General features: G+C 36.9%; 1 pseudogene; it reads left to right on the forward strand.

Moving 5' to 3' along the window:
- LOC142356960 (interferon-induced GTP-binding protein Mx1-like) overlaps positions 1 to 19064 on the forward strand; it is a 34634-nt pseudogene extending 15570 nt beyond the window's left edge.
- The last annotated feature ends 1878 nt before the right edge of the window (positions 19065 to 20942 follow it).

The following is a 20942-nucleotide window of genomic DNA, read 5'->3' on the forward strand; positions in this document are numbered from 1 at the left end:
AAAATTGAGAACTAGGCTTGGTAGCTTAATTTGTGTCGAGATCTGTTCACCCCTCCTTTTTATTAGCTCTTAAATCACTGTACCATGAACAGTATAAAACAATCTTACGTCTACCAGTCCAAACAGCAATCCAGTCCACACAAAATTAAAAACAAAGCCGGTCCAACAAGGCTAATCAAATAACAATTTGGACACATTTAGAACTGAAACTGCACCAGGTTTCGGTGGACAGCTAAAAAAATGTTTTAAAATTGTAGTCTTAGTCTTTGTCTATGTCTATGTCCTTGTCTAGGTTGCTGAGTTTTATGAAATATTTTCCTAAATGAAATGATTGAAACAATGTCTTAAATAATGAAAATGATGAAGTGATTCTTACTGCGAATGCTTTTGACTATATAATAAGACTTCTTTGAACACCAATAATTTAAAAAAAAACTTATGAACTTTAAAACTGAATAGCACATCAATTAGAATAATTTATAATGATCAAAATTTGTGGCAAAATATCAGTTAAGAGACGAAATTTTTCTAGGTTTTGAGTTGGAGTGGCTAAAAATGTTTTGAGTACAGATGATCACGACGGACAGAACTCCTCTCAATATTTGTTCATCAGTGCAAAAAAGGTGTAATGGATCTTTTTTCGGGAGAAAAATTTCTGAAAAGCCGTTTTCGCTCCATCATTGCAAAAATAACGTTCCTGAAAATTTATCATATCATACAGCAAAAGAAGTTTGCACTTCTTAATTAATTTTTAAAGAACTAGTATGAAATAATATGAAATGAGAACACTAAAAAATTAATATGTTGTTTCAGCCTAATATTCACTCAAAGTTAAACCTCAAAAACTCATTAAGAGGAAATTTAGAAGTTCGTCAAATTAAGTTAAGCTTTGTTTAAATGGATTTTTTAAAATGATACCAACCATAGCTATGTACTTAAAAAACGTCGGACCGTTAGAATTTGATCATTAAAAAACGCTATCTCCCTGACCATAAAAAGTCCCCCTGTAATATGGTTGAAAACAAATATTTATTTTATTGATCTCACCGTTGCTGGCAAAACCTGAAACCGGACAAAGAAGCTATTCCCAGGTTTAATTGTTCAACGTCTAAGTTATAGCTTTAAAAATGGAACGAGAGTGTCGTGATAACAATATTTCAAATAAGGATTTTGACGCCACAACGCCCCAGGTTGAGGTCCAGACCCAAAATGACTTCTGATAAGACCCAGTCGAGCGCACACCCGTGTGTTCCCAGACCGAAATTACAGGGTCTTTTCGGAAGTTCGAGCGCACTACGGTCTGATCATGGTCTGGAGATGGTCTGATCAGAGGTCGTTTTGGTCTGAAAAGTCTGATCATAGGCGGATTCGAACGCACTTGGGTCTGATCAGAGGCGACTTCGAGCGCAATTGGATCTGAACATAAATGTCTTCAAACGCAATTGGGTCTGATCAGGGACCATTTCGAGCGCATTATTTTTTTCATTTTTTTTTTGTTTTTTTTTACTGAAAGATGTTGGCTCTGCCAAGAGGCAGCCAAAAAGCAGCTTTCTGATCAGAGACTTCTCTAAAGTCCGATAGCTCTGATCAGAAAAAAAGAGTCCAGCAGATAGCTGAGGCCGGTCCCTTTTAGAAGAAATTTTGATCAACTGGAGACCACGACGTTTCTTATGGAAATCTGTCTTAACTCATCCATTTGAGTTAGAATTATAAACTAATCGGTACACTAAATAAAATTTGTTCTCAACAGTTGGGTTTTGTTTTTTTAGTAATACTTTTAAAATTGATTTTTCCTTAGATGAATTAACTACTGTAAACATCAGTTTTTATGAAATGAATATATTACAGCAAAATTAGGAGATTTTTTCATAAGTAAAATCTGTCTCGGATCAGACTATTTCGAGCGCACTTGAGTCTGATCAGAACCAGTTTGGAGCGCACTTCAGTCTGATCATAAATAGCTGCAAGCGCAACTGGGTCTGATCATAACTGCTTCGAGCGCAACTGGTTCTGATCATAACCTCTTCGAGCGCATTTGAGTCTGATCATAGTCTGATTAAGGTCTGGGCAATGGTCTGAATTTGAGTCTGGACCATGGTCTGAAGATGGTCTGATCAGAACACCTTCGGTCTGAAAAGTCTGGTCAGAGACCTTCTGTGTCTGGAAAGTCTGATCAAAGGTCACTTGGGTCTGGAAAGTCTGATCAGGGTGAATTTCCGTCTGGAAATTCTGATCAGAGATAGTTTCGGTCTGGAAAGTCTGATCAGAAGCAAATTTGGGTCTGGACCTCAACCTGGGAAATGACACACAAAACAAACGACCTGCAATAAACGACCTGCTTTATTTGAAATTAGAAAAAAGTTTACAATTACTTTGTGTTCTCACATAATAGTTGCCAATCAAAGTAACTCGATAAGCGTGCAGACAAACGACTATGTAACCATTTCAACTCCGGTTTGCTGTCCCCTTTTCCTAGGAAAATTGAAATCAAATTTTCAAGAAAAAATAAGAATAATTTTTCGCAATTGGAACATTTTATGTTTTTCTTTAGTTTCAGCATTGTCAAACCATTTTTTAATCTCAAGACAAAAATAAGGGAAGTTAGAATTTTTTGTCAAGGAAAAACAAAGTCTTTTTCGTCAAGAAACATCTGAGATAGTGTAAACAATCTTTGTTTTCTTACCACTAGAGTAACTTGAAAACAGTATAAGCAAAGAGCGTTTTGAGCGATAAAGAAGATAAATTTTTAAACGATTTTTACATGTTTTCATTTTTGCTCACTAGGTGCTGATTGGGTTCATAATATTTGCACCCCCAAGCGTACGTGCTATAGTATCACATAATAATTTACTATGTAACAGTATGTGTGTTATAAAAGGGTTTTCTTTTTGTACTGAGGGAACGTTATGGAGATTAACGTTATGGAGATTAACGTTATGGAGATTAACGTTATGGAGATTAACGTTATGGAGAATAAATCTAAAATATCAAAAAATAAATCCAAAATTATTTTTTTAAGAAAATTTGCACAGAACTAAATCCGCTTAGAAACAGAAGAACCAAAAAAAGTTAAAGAAGACCATGTAGCAGTTAAAAATATTTCGGGTGCTTTTTGCACGACGGTTATCTTGCAAGAGTCTTACAAGATGGAAGGTTATTTTGGAAGAGTTTTGTAGGATTCTTACAAGATCTTGCAAGAGGATGCGTAGTGTTGTCAGATTCTTGTAAAAATCTTGCAATACCTTGCAAGATAAACCTCCGATTTTGACTGGTGACTGTTGAGGCAGGGTATTATCAAAGAAGATTGTCACTACAAACTTGTTTAACCAGATGAAAGAATTTATTCGACTTTGTTACAAGAGTCACATATCAGCTTACTCTTTAGATGTTTCTCGTAGTCCTGTTTTTGGAGACAATTCAATTGAATTTTGCAGTTTACAAAAACAAAACCGCACTAATGGAAAAGTCCAAATTTTATTAGGACCGTTATTAGACATTCATGATCTGTGCGGGATTTGAAAGGTTAGCCAATGTTATCCAATGTTTGCAAAGCTTGAAAATTTGATATCATTGTTTATATAGAAGGATTTAGTTTCTGCGATTAACACTAGGATTGATATGAAACGTTGAGCCGAAATAAAAAAAAGCGAGACTTTTCACATAATTCAATTTCGGCTCGGACAATTTCGAGTTTTTATTTGCTAAAAATGAAACAATTCCTCAAAAATAGTTCGCAACTGCAATGGGAATCCTGCAAGACGCACGACAAGACCCGGCAGAGGAAGTCGAGGACGTTCAATACACCAATGAGGAACTTGGCGAAGTTTTGGCTAATTTGGGCAAAGTTCTCAACCCCAGAAGACCTGTGGGTGGGGGCATTGATGAGTCCAAGCACAGTGCTAAAAAGACAGTGACTTACGAGACAGCTCTTAAGATTCTTAGAGCAATGGCTCTCGATAGGATTTCAAATACAGGTAGGGTGAAATTTTTGATTGCTGTCATATTTTTTCTTCCCAAATATCTTCAAGGAGTCTAGAACGTGATAAAGGAATAATCGACAGACTAAATTATTCTTGTTCACTTTGTAACGGCTGCTCTCCTATCAAAGTCAAGGAAAACTTTACACCGCCCAGTTCGTTTCAGCGGTTTCAAATCTGTCCGGATATTGTGTTTTTGCAGTTAACTTTTGTGAACTGTATTATCCGCTATACTGTAGATTACCGTTGCATTACTTGTTGCTCGATTACTCCTGCTAACTAATCGCTCAGCTTTGCTGAATAACAAACTTGTTTCTCTCAGAATAACAAAATAACTCAAATTGAAACATTCAATTTCTGCTCGAGTTTTGGTTAATAACTCAAGTTATAATTCGAAATTGCAAAATCCCCTGTGTCCAGCTCTAGGTAACTGTCCTAGTTACTGGTTAGGGCAAATAATTTCCGTCTCCGATGTGTTAATATTTTCGGAGACTTTTTCCCGATAGTCAAAATTAACAAATGTAACCAAATTCGCACTTTGTGCTTTCAGTACAATCAATTGCTCAATAACGCAATTTGTGAACTACACTAGGCTTCGTTAAAGCCAGTAAGAGAAACTGACTTTATGCTTTGCACAAAGTTTCTCTTACTTAGGAACTTCGTTCCTCAGAAAGAAAGTTTTGAGAATATCAAAGTTAATTCTCTTTTCACAAGTCAAAGTTAAGTTAAAACTGTACAATCACCAATATGACCTACAGTAACAAGACACGATAACAAGTAATTTACCGCTCAAGAAAGTGTGCTTCAATACGCACTGTATGTCAGTTTAATAAGACAAAATTCACGAGTTTCAACTGATTTTTGGTAGTTTTTCAAGCTCCTTTTATGCTGCTAGTCACGTGGATTTACATGTCAAATTCAACTGTTGATTGGTTATAGATAATAATGTCGACAGAATGTGAACACTTTTCCATAACGTCCCTTTTTCAGTGTAAATTTGATGTCATGGGAAATTCGTTAACCATGTAGAAGTTTTGTCGAATATTCTGTATCAATAACAGGTTGATTCGCAATCCAATCGCAAAGAATCTGATGCAATCCTGTTAAGTCGTAGTATTGATTTGCTGGTGGTTGAGGTAGTTCGAGTTTGAGTTATAGTTTGACATTATGAATGACGATTGCGTACTAATAATAGTTGCTTAATATAAATGTTGAACAAAATGAACAAATCTGTATGGCTTCAGTAGAATGTAGCATTAATTTTCGCTTGTCATTGAACTGCTTGAAATGACCTTGAAGCGCTATTCAATTTAATTTCTGAGTTGTTAAGCTCAGCCGCAATATCGCCGGCCCTGTTTTCCATCGCGAAAACATCTTTTCCAGGTAGTACTGCGGCGAGCTTCACTACTGGTCTCTTGTACACTCCGTCCTTCGTTCGAACTATCGCTGATCGAATCACACCGTCAGACCCATCGATGGTCTCTGTAACTCGACCTAGTTTGTAATATCCACGCTTATCGCTGTCTTCGATCAACCAAACGAGATCGCCTTCTTTAAGGGTTTCGTTCGCTGTAGATCGCCATTTTTGCCGATTATTCAGAGTTGGCAGGTATTCTTTACGAAATCTGTCCCATATGAGATTTGCATAGGCTTGAGTTTGTCGAAAGAGCTTTCGATGATCAACAAATTCTTCTGCGCATGGTAGGTAGGGTAAACAAACGTTCTTGTTGCCAAGCAAGAAGTGATTGGGGGTAAATGCTTCTAAGTTGTTAACATCCGAACTAACTGGAGTCAAAAGTCTTGCGTTTAAAGTCTGCTCAACAATACTCATCGTTTTTGAAAGAACGTCCTCAGTGACTGATCTGTTCCCCAACACTGCATACATTGCTTTCTTGCAACTTCTCACCAACTGCTCCCATACTCCTCCAAAGTGAGGTGCTGCGGGTGGGTTGAACTTCCATCTGATCCCTCGTTGAATTAGATGTTCTTCGATCCATTCTTTGTTCCATGCCGCAACGTACTCCGCAAGCTCTCTTTCAGCTCCAACAAAATTTGTCCCGTTGTCACTGATGATTGTACTTGGTTTGCCTCTTCGAGCAATAAATCTCATTATTGCATTGAGACAACTATCTGTGTCCAACTTGGGTACAACTTCCATATGCACCGCTCTCATAGTTAGACAAGTAAACAGACAACACCATCGCTTTTCGTTTCTTCGCCCAATCTTTACAATAAAAGGGCCAAAGTAGTCAACTCCAACGTTTGTAAAGGCTGTTGAAGCATCTAACCGCTCTTCGGGTAGATCTGCCATTACTGGGGCTATCGTTTGCGCTCTGCCCTTTCTGCAGGTAACGCACTTGTTTTTGATTGATCCTAAGGCGTTCCGTATGCCTAGGATCCACATCTTCTGCTGAACAATGTTTCTTACATGCTCAGTGCCTTCGTGTTGATTGTCCTTGTGCTCCTTTCGCAAAAATAATTCAACCGCATAATGTTTCCAATGTAGCAAAATTGGATGCTTTGCATTGAAATCCAATTGACTTTTGCCTATTCTGCCTTTGGCTCGTATAAGTCCTTCTTCATCTAAGAAAGGTGATAATTGTAGGATTTTGCTGCCTTTTGGAATTTCCTTTTCAGCTTTGAGAGATTTCATCTCTTCACCAAACTGTTCTTGTTGTAGTTGTTTGAAGATCGTTGCTTTTGCTTTTTCTCTCTCTTCAATGCTAACTATGAGTTTTGCTGGTCTGCGTTTGTTCAATGCTCGCTGTACGTATGCCACTGTATTTACTAGTCTGTTAAAGTTACTGAATCGTTCCCACTGGATAACAGCTTTCTTCTCTTCAGCCTGTATCATGAATACTGATGAGGGTATACTCTCTTCGTCTGATGCAAAGATTAGGTTCACTTGCTCTGGCCATTCACTTTCTGGTCGCTTCAACCAGGCCGGCCCAGTGAGCCACTCACTTCTCTTTAGTTCTTCAATGTTGATTGCTCTGGTGCCAATGTCCGCTGGGTTGTTGATACCGCTCACATGTTTCCACTGTGAAACATCAGTTGTATCTAGTATCTCAGCTACTCGATTGGCCACAAACACTTGTTGTTTGCGATGGGAACTGTGTATCCACTGCAATACCGTAGTTGAGTCTGACCAAAAACTGCAACTATTTATCCTCATTTCATGTTCCTTGACTATCTGTTCTTTCAACCTCACTGCCATGACTGCCGCTTGCAACTCCAATCGTGGTATTGAAAGATGCCTCATTGGTGCCACTCTGCATTTTCCAATGACAAATGCTAAGTCAGCTGAGTATTCTTTTGGTTGTGAACGTAGATAGGCCACTGCACACATCGTGTCTTCAGATGCGTCAGCAAACACATGAAGTTCAGTTTTATCCCCCTCTCTCTGTTGAAGTATCTTCTATCGATGCTGGTTTCAGCCACTATTGGAAGTTGTTCTTTCCATCTCAGGAATTCTTCTTCTTCACTAGGCTCCACTTCGTTGTCCCAATGTTGTCCATTCTTAGTCCAAATGCATTTCAGAAGTCGTCTCATATGAACACTGAACGGAGCAAACAATCCGATCGGGTCGAATACTGAAGATACCAGTGACAGAATCTTCCTCTGGGTTATAGGTGCTTCAACTTCCTTGTTGGTACCTCTGCACACTTGAAGGCTATCATCAGTAACGGTCCATGGTAGCCCTAGCACCGAGGATCCCTCCGTATTGGGTTCCACTTCGACTTGCTTCGTGTTGCTGATTGACTTCAAGTCGTCGTCTGGTATTGCTTTGGTAACTGCATCGTTGTTGCTTATCCACTTCTTCAGTTCAAATCCATGTTGTGAGAGAAGAGGTTGTAGTTGGTTGAAAACTTCAATTGCTTCTTCCGGGGTTTCTACTGATTTGATGAAATCGTCCATGTAGAAGTTGTTGTGTATTGCCTTGGTTGCTATTGGATACCCTTCTTCGTTGTCCAGTCCCACTCGCTTGAGAGCATAGTTCGCGCAAGTTGGAGAACTCTTAGCTCCAAATACGTGACGCTGATATTCGTATATCTGAACAGGTTCGTTAGTTCTTGGACGCCATAAAAACCTCAAGCAACTTCTATCCTGTTCGGGAACTTGCACTTGTAGAAACATCGATTTGATGTCAGCTGTTAGGGCTATTGGTCCTTCACGAAATCTGAATATTGTTCCAATCAAGCCATGTAGCAGATCAGGTCCTGCTAGTAGCTTATCATTTAGGCATATGTCTTTGTACTTTGATGCGGCATTGCAAACACGTCTTACTTTGCCAGGCTTGTTCGGGTTTAGCACTGGATGGTGGGGCAAATACCATTCTTTCCCGAATGTGCCTTTCACTTCGGACTCGTCCAATATCTTTACGAATCCTTTTTTTACATCTGTATCTATTGACTGTTGATACAAACTCTTCAAGTTTGGGTCCCTTTGAAATCTTCGCTCCAGTGAGTAAAGCTGACCCAGGGCTGAGCTGTAGTTGTTCGGTAGGTTTGGCTCTGGTTCACTCCACAGCATTCCCACTTCATACCGCTCGCCTGTGAACTTCGTCCTACTCTCTAGCATCATCTGTGCCTGCAGTTCCTTCTTTGACTGACTGACGACGTTGATTTTGGAAGCATAGGTTTCTATGTCCCACCAGGTTTGAATATTCTCAGCCACTTTCACATCTTCTGTTCTGTGAAGGCGAAATGACAAACATTTTGTCTTCTTTTTCCCGTCATGGGTCCACTGACTACCCATCCTAGTTCTGTTAAAACGGCGAAAGGTTCACTTCGTGTTCCTATCTTATAGTCCAATGGGCGTTGTAGCTCATAAGCATCTTGACCAAGGATGATGCCAACTTCCATCAAGTTGAAGCTTTTGTTGGGTAAAACACTCAAGTGGTTGAAGCTTTGCTTCAGCTTGTTGTAGTTGTAGTTTGTGTTTCCCAAGGAGATTGACGGGTGTGCAAACGCTTCGATTGAATGCACCTTTGAATGTAGTCCCTTTATTTTGAGAGGAACCCTTTCTGTCTTCAGATCCTTCGTTCCGTGTATGCCAGCTATGTTGAGCGTCACACCGGTGCCTTGGGCCCGTATCTTCTCTTGCACACTTTGATCGATGAATGAAACCGTTGATCCACTATCGAGGAAAGCATATGTGTTCAGCCTGTTTCCACCGCTCTGTATTGAGACAGAAACTATTTGAAGAAAGCTAGTAACTTCGTTACTCTGGTTGATTGTTGCTGCGCTTACGTTGACTGCATGATTGCCCTCGTCCATTTGGTTTTCTGAGTGTAGCAATCGGTTGTGCTTCTTGATGCATCCATTGATGCCGCACGCATTGACTTTACAATCTTTGATTGCATGCCCTTTGCCTAGACATCCATAACATAAGCGTTGCTTCCTCACTGCTGCGTACCGATCATTCACACTCATGTTCCTGAATAATGGACAGTTCCATATTTTATGAGTGCCATCAGCTAGCGGACAGTGATCACTTTGCGTTTGCTTCGTTTCTTTCACGTTCGAACTTGCACTAAAGTTCGATGTTTTCGAGAACCGTTTGTCTCTATTCGTGCTTCTTCGGTCTTCTTCTCTTCGCTCTCCCTTGAAAGCTGAAAACCCTTCGTGCACGAATGCTATCCTTGATAGCCATTTTTCAAACAAAATCAGATCAGGCCAATCTTCATCTTTATCATCAACATAGAACCACCACTTCTCTTTGAGAACTTGGGGTAGTTTATCTACTGCCATATAGAGTGTCGAGCTTGATTGCAGATCACCAATCTGCTTGTACTCTTTGAGCACATTCACAAAGTTCGAAACAATAACTGAGAAACTGATCAGACCTGTTGAGTCGTGTGGTTTCACCTGACTTGCTTTGCGGAGACTCTCCAGTTGTGCATCAATGATCACATGAGGCCTTCCAAATTTCCTCTCCAGAATGCTCCATGCAGCACCATAGAACTGTCCAGAATAGCCCATTCCAGAGATTGCTGACCTTGCCTTGCCTGTCAGTAGAGTCTTCAGATGGCTCATCTTCTCTGAGTCTGGTATTGGTCGTTGATCCACTGTAGCAATGAACATACTAGACCACTCCGGCCATTCGAGAGGGTTTCCGTCGAAGTTGTTCAACTTCAGCTTTGGTAGGCTACTACCTGCATACCCACTGTTGTATCGTAGTAGACCAGCTCTGGGGGAAACGTCTCGGTCTTCAACACTTGAGGATCGGTCTCGTGAACTGCGATATTGTGAGAAGTGACTATGCCTGTTCACTTCAGGGGTTACTTCGAAGCGAGCTGTTGATTGTTCTGGCGTTAGAAGGTTGTCGATCCTGCTGGCCCAGTCAGAGACATCTCTTTTCTTGGGGGTCCAGTTGAAAGGCGATTTGTCGCGAGCACCAGTTGATTGGGAACGAACATCATCGTTCTCTAATGCTGTTCTCTTCACTTTGCGCTCTAGCTCACGCTCTTCCTCCAGCAGTTGATGCTTGGTTTCCAGTTCCTTCATTTGCATTTCTAGCTCTAACTTCCTCCGCTCGAACCGTGCCTGTTCCAGTCGCATCTTGGTTTCGAATTCGATATCGAATTTCTTCATCCTTTCCTCTCGCCTTTGCTTTGCTGAAGATGTTTCCGAAACATTCTCCGTCTCTTGGCCACTTGCTGTTGCTCCGTCTTGCACTATTTGAGCAACTGGGCTGTCCGTTTGGTAGTTGTTGTGGCTCTCGCTGTCATTCACAGCTTGGGTTGCGTTGTTTTGCTCTGCATTCATTTCTGGTTGCGTGCCTTTGCTTATATATGAAAGCCAATGATAGTCCAAACTTGCTTTGCACTTCCTTGCTTCTTTCAGATGTTCTTCAACGAAATTTGCTTGGTAGGGCACAAGCTTGTTTCGACGCTGCAGTTGCTTGGGTATTTCTTCCTCTAGGAGGTGGACAGTCTGTTGATAGAGGACCTTTAATTTGTTGGGTCGATCTGAATCTTCAATTATTTTGTAGCCAAGACTTCTTTTAGTGTTGACTTCTTCCACTAAGTCTCGGAATCTCTTGTCGTACCTGTGAGCTGTTGATTGAAGCTCCTCTCTGCTGGTTGTGCTCGAGTTGCCTGGTTGCTGTTTGCTTTGCTTGTTCCGTTTAAAAAAGGTCAATTCTTCAACGTGTTTTGTGAATTGCACTCTTCTGTTTGCCTCACTAGCCTGTTGCAGTTGATTTGTTTGATTCTCTTTTGGGGTTGCCTTCGGCAATCTCTTCATCAGGTTGGACAGCAGTTTGCCTTCCACTGTCCGGGTCGGCGGACCAAATGTAAAGGCTGCTCTCCTGTCAAAGTCAAGGAAAACTTTACACCGCCTAGTTCGTTTCAACGGTTTCAAATCTGTCCGGATATTGTGTTTTTGCAGTTAACTTTTGTGAACTGTATTATCCGCTATACTGTAGATTACCGTTGCATTACTTGTTGCTCGATTACTCCTGCTAACTAATCGCTCAGCTTTGCTGAATAACAAACTTGTTTCTCTCAGAACAACAAAATAACTCAAATTGAAACATTCAATTTCTGCTCGAGTTTTGGTTAATAACTCAAGTTATAATTCGAAATTGCAAAATCCCCTGTGTCCAGCTCTAGGTAACTGTCTTAGTTATTGGTTAGGGCAAATAATTTCCGTCTCCGATGTGTTAATATTTTCGGAGACTTTTTCCCGATAGTCAAAATTAACAAATGTAACCAAATTCGCACTTTGTGCTTTCAGTAGAATCAATTGCTCAATAACGCAATTTGTGAACTACACTAGGCTTCGTTAAAGCCAGTAAGAGAAACTGACTTTATGCTTTGCACAAAGTTTCTCTTACTTAGGAACTTCGTTCCTCAGAAAGAAAGTTTTGAGAATATCAAAGTTAATTCTCTTTTCACAAGTCAAAGTTAAGTTAAAACTGTACAATCACCAATATGACCTACAGTAACAAGACACGATAACAAGTAATTTACCGCTCAAGAAAGTGTGCTTCAATACGCACTGTATGTCAGTTTAATAAGACAAAATTCACGAGTTTCAACTGATTTTTGGTAGTTTTTCAAGCTCCTTTTATGCTGCTAGTCACGTGGATTTACATGTCAAATTCAACTGTTGATTGGTTGTAGATAATAATGTCGACAGAATGTGAACACTTTTCCATAACGTCACTTTTTCAGTGTAAATTTGATGTCATGGGAAATTCGTTAACCATGTAGAAGTTTTGTCGAATATTCTGTATCAATAACAGGTTGATGCGCAATCCAATCGCAAAGAATCTGATGCAATACTGTTAAGTCGTAGTATTGATTTGCTGGTGGTTGAGGTAGTTCGAGTTTGAGTTATAGTTTGACATTATGAATGACGATTGCGTACTAATAATAGTTGCTTAATATAAATGTTGAACAAAATGAACAAATCTGTATGGCTTCAGTAGAATGTAGCATTGAATTTCGCTTGTCATTGAACTGCTTGAAATGACCTTGAAGCGCTATTCAATTTAATTTCTGAGTTGTTAAGCTCAGCCGCAATACACTTCCCCTTTCCCGTTTCAGCATATTTTGTTGTTTTTTGTGCATTGAGTGAACAAATTAAGATATATTTGCATTAATAATGGCTTTTGAAGGCTTGGAGGAGCAGTTTCCGAAAAAAATCTCAAAGAAAAACCCGAACCCAAATACAAGTAGGGGAAAAATTCAACTAAAATATCCATAGCTTACTTGGAAATGTCTCAGGTACTCGTGCGTATTTTGATATGAAACTATGACAACCGAACCAATTATTACAACCAAAGCGTTTTTTAGGAATCTGTCTGAATAATTTAGATGGTCCTCATTTCAACGTTAAGAGTGTTTTTCGCGGTTTTTTTCCTTTTAAATGCGAACTGGGTTTTTTTTCCTATTTTGAGACCGGATAACTATAAATGATATGTTTTTGGATAGTCACATTGAACAACACAAAATACAAGGTTAAATCAAACACAAAAAGACGTCTGAATAGTTTTTCCATTTAACAACTAAATATTTCGCTCTAGGAAAAAATTTAACTTTCTTTAGGAAATTCGATTATTTATTTTAGATCAACCATATCTCATTATTGCTATTTTCAAGAAAAAGAAAAATCCAAGTTCTTCACTACATCTCAATTTAAATTAGATCCACTACATTCGCCAATTTGCAACGTTTTGCGTAAAAATTCACTCCTTGGAGGATAAAAATCTAAGGCAACCGTATTAGTAAAAGTTTTGGAAGTCAAAAAATCTCAATCTCAAAAACGCAATTCAAATTTTTTTTTTTTTCAAGTTAGATAATCCCTTTACATTCTAAAATTAATATTGTTTCGTAAATCACTATAAACAAAAAATAACGAATTTCACTTTGCGTCTCCTTTTTGTTCTTCTTGAGTTTGTTCTCAGATAATTTTTACTAAAAAAGCAAAAAGATCATTATTCATAATGCTCTGTTGCAATCATTATTCATATTGCACAACTGATGACAATAAATGTTTCCTCAAAGCTAACGATTGATAATTGCTTCGCTCATATCCTACGAAGAGATTTTTACTTCAACGGTTTTTTTTTCAAAAACAAAAAATACTTGCGTTCAATTTGAAGAAAAATACGTTGATTTTGTTATCAGAAATTGTAAACATTCAGTCATTGATCTGACCTTGATGGGTAGATTGAGTTCATAACAACTAGAACAAATATTAAAGTTAAAACCAAGATTTTGAAATTTTATCTTGGTTCATGATGCTATCAAAATTTTATTCAAAAAAGATAAACTTTTACGTCGATCTTTTCAACAATTGCCCTCTCCCCTTTGGTGCCTCGTAGAAAATAGCCGAATATTAGTTTAAGCGCAATAGCCGAATATTAGTTTAAGCGCAATTGCGGACCGCTGTTCATGGCCATGCCTCTCATGCGCTGTGGGATATTATCCGAAAATCGCGGGTCGGTTATCGCGGCGAAACCGCGACGCGCGCGAAGTGCGCACACAGACCCGCCAATCGGAAATGCTTTTCGCTTTGTATTCCAGTTCGTCTGGTTGCCATACCCTTGTTTATTTTTTTCTATTCAGTTTAACATAGTATGCACATACTTGGAAAATTTTTACTCGTCTCTGATTGGTTATTAAATCGCTCGCTTAAATTCTATTCAAGAACAGCCCCTTTTTGCAAAAGGGGGGGAGCAATTGTTGAAAAGATACCTTTTACGTTTAAGTTAGTTTTATTTTGGACCTTTGTTTCTGTGCCTTTCTAAAAGTCAGTTATTGATTGAGTCAGTAAAAAAACATATCTCTTACTGCTCTACAAAATGACTTGCGGATCTATTCTGTTTCGGCCCCCAGTGTTTTTTATGACCCCCAATTACAAATTATATGTTGTTATATAGCACGTTACTAGAAAATAGCACGTGTGCCGGAAACAGAATAGATCCTCAATTGCTTTCTGAAATGAATTCCCAATTACCAGTTGGGGGATCATGCGAACATAATTCTAGATTTTGGGTTCACGTGCCGTATGTCATGAATAAACAACACTGTGCTGCACTTTTGTAAAGGAGGCATGTTAATTAAATTCTTTCACATCATTTCGGAGTTTATTCTTCGTGGCTTCCACAGTTCAATTGCAGCAAATGGCATGAAAAACAAGTCTAAAGAAAAGTAATTTGTCGTAACGTATTTCAAATTGCTATAAGTCAGGCAAGCAGATTTTTGAAACTTTTAGTTCAAATAGCGAATCATTGTGGGTCCATTCTGCTAGTTTTACAGGTGGGATACAGGGTTTAATATCGAAGATTGAAGCAGTTTAGACACATAAGCTACCCTTCAATTTTAACAAGTTACTTTTCAACCAAAAGTTGGCTAATTTTAAATTTCAGCAATAAACATAATCGAAGCGAAAACATATTTGTAATTGCATTTTTTAAATGACTGATGCGTGTTAGTGTCGATTACACGATAAAAAGAGAGCAACAATTATTTAAAAATCTAGTAATTTATTTTTGCTTCAGTTCCGTCGACCATTTTGGTGTGCATGAATGACGAGGTCCAGCAGAAGATCCAGAGAATTGACAGAGATCTGACCGAGTTCCTGAAACTGAACTGGAAAAAGTCCCGAGACGAAATAAGGAGAGAAGAACTGGACATGCAAGAGAAATTGATCCAAAAATGGAGAAAGCAATTCCTCAAAATCGAAACCGAAATTGGTACTGTGTGAATATTTATTCCTCTTTTTTCAATTTTATATCAATCAAAAAGAATCAATTGGCGAAATTTTTTGTCTCAGCCACTGCGTTTTGAATTACAAATCGGTTGGATCCAAAATGAGCTGCCAAGAAAACATCAAATCCGTAGAAAAACGGTTTTATAAAAAAAATGAACCCATCCTTTTTTCTCAAAAATCTCGAGTAACGGGTGCTTATTGCGTGTTATACTGAGTTGATACTCTAGTATATGTAACGTCACGCTGCTTAAAGTCAATGAATTTTTTCGAGAGACGCTTACGGTTCGAGATGTTATAACAGAATTAAGAAGTGATTTCTCCGAATACAAAAATTGATATAGCAAATTAACTGCAAATATTACGTACTAGAAAGCTTTTTCAGAATTTAATGCTTTTTGAAGAAAAAAGTTTTCAGTTTTGTCCAATGGCACTTGCCTATAACTCAAACGGTATCTAAATTAAATCTTAAGTTATATGTAAGGAAAACAAAAACAATTTTGTAGGCCGAAAAAACTTAATTGGCGTAACACAATTACAAAATTTTGATTGGAACGACGAGCAATGAACGCGTTCGGACAATAAAGATATTAACCGTAATCAAGGAGGCTCGGTATTGTGCGTTCGCACATAAAGTTCCGACCCCAATCATCACATTTTTGGCATAATTCTCTATCAAATGAGGAACAGATAAAACAACCCAAAAAACCAAGGATTTTTCAAAAAAAAATTAGTGTATGGGCAAGAAGATTGCCTCCAACGCAAATAATTTGGTGGAATAAAAAACGCCGCATTAGATTGATGCGTTCTGCCACTATTAAGAAAGCGAAGTTAGACGAAATACAAAATCAAAAAACAACAACAAACATTAATTACATCCGAAACTTTATGTCTTTATGTCCATTTAAAAACTTGATAACAAAGTCAAGATAGCCTCAGATAAAACTGAAACCAAAAAAATTGTAATTATTTGAAAAGATAATGAACCAGTTCATAATAAGGCTTGGTAACAGTTAGACAAAAGAACAAAATCAGCAAATTTCAAAAAAAAGCTTTCGCTTATATTTTTTAAAAACGATTAGTTTCAAAAGTAATGAAAACAATTATATATCAAATGAAAATATCCAAATATTTTTGAGTTATCCTATGCCTCTAACGCCTCTAAAGGATGGCATTAAGACCTGTCACTATTCAATATTTTAATGCTGTTACAAAGAAAACAACAAACAGAGACAACAAAAAGAAAAATTCAAATAAAAACTGCGAGAAAAAGCAGTCGACGCCGTAAGACATATTTCGCCCCTCAAAAAATGTTTGTTTGCGCCTTCTTCGATAAAGTCAAAAATGTGGTATAGGATCTCTCATTAATGAGACTAGTAAAAAGAAGACAAAAAATAGAAAAAGAAGAAAAATTAATAAAAAACATTTGTTTTTTTTCGAAAACAATTATTTTCAAAGTCATGAAAGCCATCAGCTACAAAATGAACTAAATAAACAGGTACATTTGTTTATCCAAAGGAAGCGCTTGAGAATTTACTTTTTCGGAATATGTCTTACGTGTACAAATAGAGCGTCAAATATAGACAAAAATCAAAAATAAGTTTTCTTTTTTTGTGAAAAAAACCGTGTCGAAGTCAGTAAATTAATAACCAATTCTTTACAAACATTGAATTCTGTAAACTTAAACCATTCCCTGAGAAATGTGACCGGTATTTAACGAGACTTGGTAGGAAATAAACAAAAAGTACAAAAATTTGAAATTGAAGTGATTTTTTTTTTGAAAACAATTGTTTTCAAAGTCATCAGCTATCACTCCAAAAAAAAATATGGTCTCATTTTTTCCTCCATAAAGATTAAACTTTTTATTATCCAAGAAATTTCTTGCGACTAAAAAGACAAAGTGAAAACGATAGTTAAAGAAAAATGAAAAAAAATCTTCGAGATTTAATCTATGCCTCTACTAACATTTATACGTTCTCTTGTTCCTCATTTTGAACGCCAATAAAGTAAAAAGTGAACTTTCATCAGTAAGATTATGGAGTGAAGGAGAAAAAACGTGAAAATGGGCCAATGGCTAAAAACAAAAAGAAAATTTGAAAACTAGTAGTATCAAAGCCGGAAAACCATAACTCAACGCTTAAAACCGCACAAAAGCTTAAATTTTAAATCAGTAGAAGGAAAAAAAAGAAAAAGCATTCTTTCTTTGCTGACACTAAGCTACAATTTGACCAAATGAAGAAAAATGGTTGAAAGTTCAATAAGCCATTGTTTACTTAAATATCAAACTTTTTTAAAAGTCAAAACAACCATATTTCTTCGGCTGAAGAAACTAGATACATTCAATTGAAACTACATAAAGAGCCACTTGGACCTATCAACAATGAAATTTGATTTCAATTGTTTTATTGTTTAAATAACAAAGAAAATATTGAATTTTTTCTTTGAAATAAAAAGACAGACTGACTACAATCCGAGTTTTTTTGGATTGCAACAGTGCAGGATTGTACCAAACTAGCCTTCTATTGCTGTTTGTCCATTAAGAACACTCATTTTTTTTAATGTTGCCTAGCTCCCATTGTAGTTTAAAAAGATTGTTTTAGTTGTTTTTGGGTGTGTACTTCCTGTAAATTTAATCGAAATGGACTAAAGTAGCTTATTTCGGGCAATTTTTGATGAAAAAGGCTGAATTTTGAAATATTTAGCCAAAATTTTGCCAAAAAAATTAAATCAAAATAGTCAACAATACGTTTTAGCGAATTTGCAGAGCACAGAAATTGGATAGAAAAAAAAGGAATTTGAGCAATTTGAGTAAGCTTCACGTGGCGTGACATACTTCAAGCGTTGCTTACTAGCTCCTATCGCTAAACTTTTTGGGCAAAATTTAGTGATAAAAATTGCTGATAAAAACGGATGAAACAGAGCTTGTGGAACAGGCTGTAATACACTCACAGATACGTGCAAAATAATTCACGTAATGGCTCAGTTAAGTGACGGCTGCTTATGAGCCATAATTTCAATAATTTAAATTTGAAGGAGCGGCTGTTACCAAAAGAATATCAAAATTTTTAAAGAAATTTTAAAAAATGGGCCATTAATGATTAGATGCCATAAAAATTTAGTTTCTCGGAAATCTAACGATGGTGCATCTTATATTCTCTAAATGGTAATATTTTTTAAGCGGGTTTCATAAAAAGTGATAAAAGAATGAAAAAGATTGAAAAAGAATGAAAAATAATGCTACAAAACGAACGCTCACTTGAGCCTAGGAAGCGCATTTGCTTACTTTGATTATAATTGATTATAATTTCGTTTGGTTATCATTGACTTTTAATATTAGAAAATATGTTTTAGTTCGAGACTGCAAGGTAGAAAACTAACGACGTGACAATCAAAAACAGTCATATGAGAATTTACTCTTTCTGTATACTGGCTTCAGCAAACAATTTTCCATTAATTTTGAAACACGCACGTGCAAGAGGTGCAAGTTTTAAAATGCCAGGTTTCTGCAGTACCAGAATGTCATATTTTCTGTTTCAATTGAAATCACGTTACAATTGTTATAGTCACTTCACCGGCTTGCAAAGTTTTTGGTTAATGCCAGAGTTTAACAGTGGCTACATCAGCGTCATGTAACCGCAATTTGGAAAATAGCAATTATTAAAGTCGGGCAATCTAAATTGAAAATCTGGATCTGTGGAATTTGGTTTCATTATAAAACTTGCATGTTGAGTGTTTCATGTCTGTGAACAATTAACTTTCTGCGAGCCTTTGCTACAATAACCTGACTGTTTTCTGAAAACATTAATTTTGATTATTGTTCCAACATTTTTTAAAAGGGGGAAATATATATTTGCGAGGCTGAGTTTTTGTCTTCAGTCAAATTTTCACTTTTTGTTTACGCATCGTAGAGAAAAGAAAAAATACCATTTGTAGCCAACAGGATCTATTTTTAATTTTTATGAAAAATTTCCAAAATTTGAAAAATGGGAACACTTTAAAATTTCGAAGGGCAATTTGAAAAGGAAAAAAGAAACATCGCAGCGAGGGGGAGGTAAGACAGATCGCGTTGAAATTTCAGATGAAAACAAACTGCTTTTCGATCTGATCTTTTTAAAACTGTGGGAGTTTCTGTAAATTGAAAACCTAGATAGATCTTTGATTGTGAAACTCCTCATAAAAAACGAAATCTTTTTGAAAGATGAAAGAGGTATTTTTTCTTTATCAGTACACATGGAAATAATAAAAAATTCTATTTACTTAAAAATACTCTGACGAGTGAAAAATGCAAAACACAAAATTTACTGACAACCAAGGTCTCTCAATCCTACTAAATCAGATTTTTTAAGGGCAGTCTTTGACGTTCTCCTGCACATTTGACACAAGAAGAGGTAGAGTATAAAAACTGTCAGAAAGCTTGAAAATTAGAGAACATAGAAGAAAAAGTTAAGTGTTTTAAAATTTATGTGTTTATGAGGTCTATCTGGTAGCACAACTGCAAAAAATTATTTAAAAAACTAATGGGCTCATTATGCTCATGAATTATCAAAAATGACAATATTTTTGGAAACGTTTCAAAAATTTATTTCAATTTTTAGTTTCAATTTAACCATTACCGATACAATTCTCTCAAGAAGTCCATATCTAAGTTGCCACATACAACACAAAAACAGTCAAATCAACGGTGACGAACCATTTGTTTCATGGACTATTCGACAAAATGGAAAGATACAAATAATGTTTTTTGGTGTTTGAGTTCGAATTTGTTTGCGGGTTGTGTGTGTGGGTTTGTGCGCGCTCTCTTGTGTGGATGTATGTATTTGTGATCGTGTGTAGTGTGTGTCATATTTGGTTTTTTCTTAAACAGAGAGAGAGAGAGATAGAGAGTGAAGCAGAAAGAGAAAGTTAGTCTGAGATTTAGTTCCTTTAAGTGTTAGACGCAATTACTGACAGAGTGCAAAAATGATCAGATATCATAAAAAGAACTTTAGAAAATTACTTATTTTTTGTTAATAGTGGCTTTAAATCTGTACAAAACCAAAAACAACTGCAAGATCTTCAAAAACAAATTGCTTCATTTTGCTCATGGAACATCAGAAATGAAAATAAATCGATAAACTTTCAAACGTTTCATTTCGTTCAAAATTACAATTACCAATACAATTGTTTCAAAAAATCCAGACATACTTAATTAGAAGGAGCAATTAAGACTTAAATGAGCGGTGACAAATTTGAGTAACGATTATTTGCCATAAAGAAATTTTTTTAATTTTTTTTTGGTATTAGCGTTTGTGTGTGTGTTTGTGTGTGCAATATGTATAGTGCGTGTCTGCACATTTTTTCGTTTTTTCTGTGTCTGTGTCTTTCAGAGAGATTCAAAGTGTACTATATCTATTTTTCGAGAATATGTTAGAGATGATTTTTGTTTTTGTTGACCGAGAAAATGCGTATAAGTTGCTTTCGGATAATCCCAGCGGTTTTTTGACAGAAATTAACGGTTGTTTCTGCAACATTGACAGGTATGTTGGAACATAATGTGCTAATCTCAGACTCGCAAGACCCATATCAATTCTAGCTCTTTAAAGCATTAATTGGATAATTGACAATTAAAATTTATTTTTTACTGTACATAGACACTGACTGGTCTGTTATTTATAATATTTTAAACAGAAATGGCTGGTTGTAACAACATACCCGAAATTGTTTCCAGATTATTTGATAACAGATCAATTCTCGTGGGGTG

The sequence above is a fragment of the Convolutriloba macropyga genome, unplaced genomic scaffold (assembly GCF_964194025.1).
Source record: "Convolutriloba macropyga unplaced genomic scaffold, txConMacr16.3 SCAFFOLD_2096, whole genome shotgun sequence".
Classification (NCBI taxonomy): Eukaryota; Metazoa; Xenacoelomorpha; order Acoela; family Convolutidae; genus Convolutriloba; species Convolutriloba macropyga.